Below are 6,000 nucleotides of genomic sequence, written 5' to 3'. Positions count from 1 at the left end.
ACCTATCTTTGTCAAAGGCGCCTTGTCATCCCTGGCGTGTTAGTTTTAAGGAGTTAGCAACAGACGCGCCACCGCTGGACATGAAGTCATCACTAACCCCTTAAAACTAACACGCCAGGGATGACAAGGCGCTTTTGACAAAGATAGGTCTCCTGGGTGATTCCACGAGAGATCAAACATGCGTGTACGGTCGCAAATTTTGTTTTGCCTGGGTTTTTTATATGTTATGTGGGCACATTCAAAGTGCACGGAACTGAAAATTTTATTTCAAAGAAACGCTCCCAGCGCGCCAAAAAGATATTCGAAGGTGACGGCGCGGGCCTCCTGTTTTTGCTCACTGCAATGGTTTCTAATTTCACGGCCGAATTTAGCGCGAACTATAAATGATGTGCCAAAATTTTTTTTGCTGGTTTTAATAGGCATTATTGTGAATTACATCCATGCTTTTTTTATGCCGTCCTCAAAAAGACGAAAATGTGAAAAAATGGCAAACACGGCCGAAATCAAAAAAGGGTCCTAAGTTTGAGGCGCCTTGGCGCCTTTGCTATTACAAACAGAAACATGAAAACGATGTCAACTATAGGAAAGAGCCTTTGCAACATTTATACGGAATATCATTTTCCTACGGGCAGCGCAAAAAAAGAAAAAAAAATAGTTAAAGAAGCGAGTTTTTTCAAAAAAGTATATTTTCAAAAAATAAAATAAAAAAACCTCCAGTCTCAATTTTGACGAAAATTTTTTATCGAAGAGCGCTTATGTCAGTGAACACACGGTTTTAATATTATATGTCCTCATTTGCTTTGTTTACGAGATATAACTGGCCAAAATGACCCTTGCTGTGTGTGCTCACTTTAGTGCGACTGATGGTTGTTATTAGCTTGCATTGTGCGTAAATCTCAGTTTTAATTATTCCGCTGCAGCAAAACCTTGCTCTGGTGGCTTTTCGTCAAGAAAGATGTGTTCTCAGATTTTATTTGGTTCTAGCGTGTGTGAAAGTGGGCTGCTGCCGCCCTCAAAAGGGCGATTCCACGAGAGATCGAACATGCCTGTCCGGTCGATATTTTTGTTTTGCCTGGGTTTTTTTATATGTTATGTGGGCACATTCAAAGTGCACGGAACCGTAAATTTTATTTCCAAGAAACGCTCCCAGCGTGCCAAAAAAATATTTGAAGGTGGCGGCGCGGACCTCCTGTTTTTGTTCACTGCAATGTTTTCGGATTTCACGGCCGTATTTAACGCGAACTATAAATGATGTGTCGAAAATGCTTTGTTGGTTTTAATACGCATTACTGTGAATTATATCCATACTTTTTTATGCCGTCCTCAAAAGGAAAAGAAAATGTCAGAAAAAATGGCAAACCCGGTCCAAATCAACAAAGTTTGCTAAGTTTGATGCGCCTTGGCGCCTTTCCTATTACACACAGAAACTTCAATACAGTGTCAAGTATTTCAAGGAACATTTGCAATATTTATGCGGAACATCGTTTTCCTACAGGAAGCGCAAAATAAAAAGAAAATAGTTAAAGCAGCGAGTTTTTTTCAAACAAGTACATTTTCAAAAAAAAAAAAAAACAAACTCAGGCCTCAATTTTGACAACATTTTTTTGTCGAAGAGCGCTTATGTCAGTGAAAACACCGTGTTAATATGTATGTCCTCATTTGCTTTGTTCACGAGATTTAACGGGCCAAAATTACCCTTGCTGTGTGTGCTCACTTCAGTGCGATTGATAGCTGTAATCAGCTTGCATTGCATGTAAATCTAGTTTTAATTATTTTCCTGCAGTAAATCTTTGCTCTGGTGTCTTGTCGTCAAGAAAAATGCATTCTCAAACTTTAATTGTGTCTAGCGTGTGCGGGGGTGGGCTGCAGCCGCTCTCTAAAGGCCTAACGCGTACGCAGTTTGCAGCTTACAACCTCAACTTACCCCGCCAGTATTCGCTACTCAGAAATGAATCATTACGGCCCAAAGCGCTTAGACACCCTTAGTCATAAAATGTTAAACCGTGAGCAGTTCTGGAAACGCATTCATGACAGCTGCGCAGATGTGAGATAGTTTGTGCGGCGCCATTCGTTATAAAAGTTTCGACTTGCTCTAGGTCTAGCTGTTCACTACACGCGATGCGCGCGGCCCATGGCTACGTCCGATTATTCTTTGCCGATTATTTACGCGTTCACAAAAAGAAGATTGCTGAGGAAAACATTTTCTTTGCGCAATTTTTTTTTTCTTTGCTTTTTTGTTGTTGCCTACCCACAGAAGCTACTGTCATAGGCTGAGGATCTTCGCGACACCTGCGAAGCCTGCTTGCATTGCTTTACGCTCCTCCAGGAAAACCTGTCTACATCTAACCGTGATGAGGTAGACCAGGCATTTCTTCGGGAAGAAGAAGCGATTGATATCTTGAACAGGCGCGCCCATCCTTCCTCTGATGATTGTAGGCGAGGTTGTAGGCTGCAAAGTGTTTACACGTTAGCCATTTAGAGGGCGGCAGCAGCCCCCTTTCGCACACGCTAGAACCAAATAAAATCTGAGAACATGTTTTTCTTGACGAAAAGCCACCAGAGCAAGGTTTTGCTGCAGCAGAATAATTAAAACTGAGATTTACGCACAATGCAAGCTAATAACAACCATCAGTCGCACTGAAGTGAGCACACACAGCAAGGGTCATTTTGGTCAGTTATATCTCGTAAACAAAGCAAAAGAGGACATATTATATTAAAACCGTGTGTTCACTGACATAAGCGCTCTTCGATAAAAAATTGTCGTCACAATTGAGACGGGAGTTTTTTTATTTTATTTTTTGAAAATGTACTTTTTTTGAAAAAAAAACTCGCTTTTTAACGATTTTTTTCTTTTTTTGTGCTGCCCGTAGGAAAATGATATTCCGTATAAATGTTTCAAAGGCTCTTTTCTATAGTTTACATTGTTTTCAAGTTTCTGTTTGAAATAGCAAAGGCGCCAAGGCGCCTCAAACTTAGGACCCTTTTTTGATTTCGGCCGTGTTTGCCATTTTTTCACATTTTCTTGTTTTTGAGCATGGCATAAAGAAAGCATGGATGTAATTCACAGTAATGCGTATTAAAACCAGCAAAAAAAATTTCGACACATCATTTATAGTTCGCGTTAAATTCGGCCGCTAAATCCGAAAAACATTGCAGCGAGCAAAAACAGGAGTCCCGCGCCGCCACCTTCAAATATTATTTTTGGTGCGCTGGGAGCGTTTCTTCGAAATAAAATTTTCCGTTTCGTGCACTTTGAATGTGCCCACATAACATATAAAAAACCCCGGCAAAACAAAAATATCGACCGGACAGGCATATTCGATCTCTCGTGGAATCACCCCCCTACGAAGCGTCGACCAGCCTGCGTGACGCATTTTCTCCTATTCGCTCAACTTGCAAATCATAGTAGGTCAACCAGACAATCATTATTGATAATTGGCCAAAAGTCAGAAGAATAATGGCAGAGCATGAATAATGAATATAAAGTAATATGGTTCACGAGAGGTTAAGTTACTTGATATTGTCAGTCGTCAGAAGAAGTCAAGAGAAAGGACGCGTTGGTAATAAGGGCAATGACACATGATAGCCGTGTTGATCTATGGCGTTATACAAATATTATCGCGTGTATGAAGCTGAACTTCAATGCAAGACGCCTATGGAGGATATTGGACCTTGAGGTCGAATATAGCAGAGGAAACGGCCAACGCGAATAATTTGTCAAAGTAAGAGAGATAGTCAAAAAGCTAATAAAAATGGCTGCCTCTCGCACAATCGAGTCTAGATATAAGCATGGAATGCCTGCCGACACAACAGACTGGTTGGAAATTATACTGCATCAGAACTGTCAATTGGGCGAGTTGGTGTGCTTCCATTTTGAACGAATATCAGCGCGACAAAAAGCGAGGACGAGAATAGAAAAGACAGACTACAGCGCTGACTCGCAACTAAATTTTATTCCGAAAAGAACCAGAATAAATAACATCAGTAAAACCTAAGGAAAGAAACGACCATCGTGCATGCTCAACAACGAAAGGCTATGTGGCTGATGAGACGTGGACGTGACGCAAGCTATCCGTGAGGTATGATACTTCTGCATTTGATAGTGCTAACGAAGGCTGCCTGAATTATCACCTAGCAGTGACATGTAAAATGCCTCCATAATCTCCCGTGAGCGCTGGTCTCTGTGGCAATGCAAGATTTACATTTTATCAAAACAAGGTTTACAAGCACTTCTTTGACAATGAATGGCCAAATGAGAACCTGTGCCGTTTTCCACATTACGCGCATGCTCCTGGATTCTGATGTTTACGCACCTACTAGTATGCCCAATGTAAAACTTGTTGCAAGAACTTGTTACGCCTTGTTCGTTCACTTTAACCCGGTTTTGAGCATTTCTAGCCTTGTTATGGCCTGTATTGAGCTCTTTACTGTGAGCGTGATCACGCCACATGAGATGCATGGATGGGCAACAAACCGGGCCCCTAAAGTGCTCCGCACTTAAACGATGGCTTTCACCTGAGAGTGCTCTTAGGCAAAATCATAAGGGACCCTTTCAGTTTTCGTTATGAATGGATGCTGCTAATGCCACCACATATATTATTATGTCCTGTTTAAATATTGTGGGGCTTGGCTACCGGAGGAATAGATGGTGCTCATACCATCATATGTGGCTGTGTCCTATTTAAATATTGTGGGGCTTAGCTGCTGGAGGGACACCGTGAAGGAGCGATAAAAAAAAGACACCGGGGTGTGCGGGAGGTGAAAGATGCGCGCGCCATGGCTGGGGCTGTGGCTCAAAGCTGTCGGACGCAGCGCATCCTGGCGGGCTCGGCCGCGCCGGACTGATGGACTTCGACTTTAGTCTGCTGGAGTCACGACCATCTCCCACACTGGGCCCGTCGTGGGGCGCTGGAGCGTTCCGGGAAAGACAGTGTTCCTAGAAAGGTCGCGCTACCTGTGATGTTACTTGAGGGTGTCCGCAGCCCGGGATTTGTCGAAGCGACCCAGCGGTGAAGAGCAGTTCGGTCTTATATGCGTCTCAGATGGTGCCACTTGCCTCCAGGACATCCACTCCAGGTGCAATTCTGGACACTGTGGTGAGAGTGAAGGACATTGCCTGGCGCCTCATTTCATAATGCCGCCAGTAGCCGCGGCAGCTGCGAACTCCCCTCGAGTCAAGATGAGTGACTAGCCAACGGTGTCCGGCATGTCCACCGGCGATATCGGAGGCTGTCCTCACGGTGCACCTGACGCCGTATGTACGGAGGACGTGAAAAACGAGGAGAAGGAGATAGGCAGATGCGTCGTTGAAAAGCGAGTGAGCCGGCGACGATCAAAAAGGAAGAGAAAGAGAAGAAAGTGATGAAATCACACAGGGAGCTTTGGGCGTCGAATGAAGGCCGGCGAAGTTTTGCAGGGCGCGGATGCTGATGACGAGAAAATAGGCGAAGCGAACTTTGCGGAGTACGCGAAGAATATTGATCAAAAACACGATGAGGCCGCGGTGAAGGGTGAGACAGGGAGGTGGAAGCCACGAAAATGGAGGAAAAGGCACAGGGCAACAGCAACGGACAAGACAGAAGAACCTGTGGCCTTCAAAATAACAATAATATCTGGGGTTTAACGTCCCAAAACCGTGATAGGATTATGAGAGACGCCGTAGTGGAGGGCTCCGGAAATTTTGACCACCTGTGGTTCTTTAACATGCACCTAAATCTAAGTACACGGGACTCAAATATTCTCGCTTCCATCGGAAATGTAGCCGCCGAGACCGGGATTCGATCCCGCGACCTTCGAGGCAGCAGTCGAGCGCCATAACCACTAGACCACCGTGGCGGGGCTGTGTCCTTCAGACGCCCGCGGCGAAGGTTTGTGGCCAAATTCTTAATGCTTAACGTGGCAATGAAGCTTGGTGCTCCTTTTCAAGTGCCTACTAAATGAGGCCACGCCATCTTGTCAAAGGTTACTGAGGACAATATGCGCGTTTGGTTTACCCGGCAT

The 6,000-nt window shown here is 44.3% G+C and overlaps 1 long non-coding RNA gene across 1 annotated transcript in view; it reads left to right on the top strand.

Moving 5' to 3' along the window:
• The first annotated feature begins 3,823 nt into the window (after positions 1 to 3,823).
• LOC125760165 (uncharacterized) overlaps positions 3,824 to 6,000 on the top strand; it is a 43,531-nt gene continuing 41,354 nt past the window's right edge. Inside the window, exon 1 of the long non-coding RNA XR_007417803.1 lies at positions 3,824 to 4,079. This is a non-coding gene — a long non-coding RNA (uncharacterized LOC125760165). The remainder of the gene's footprint in view (positions 4,080 to 6,000) is intronic.

This window comes from Rhipicephalus sanguineus, chromosome 10 (genome assembly GCF_013339695.2).
Source record: "Rhipicephalus sanguineus isolate Rsan-2018 chromosome 10, BIME_Rsan_1.4, whole genome shotgun sequence".
In the NCBI taxonomy this organism is placed as follows: domain Eukaryota; kingdom Metazoa; phylum Arthropoda; class Arachnida; order Ixodida; family Ixodidae; genus Rhipicephalus; species Rhipicephalus sanguineus.
Note: the sequence above shows the minus strand (reverse complement) of the source record. Positions and strands in the feature narration are given on the sequence as shown.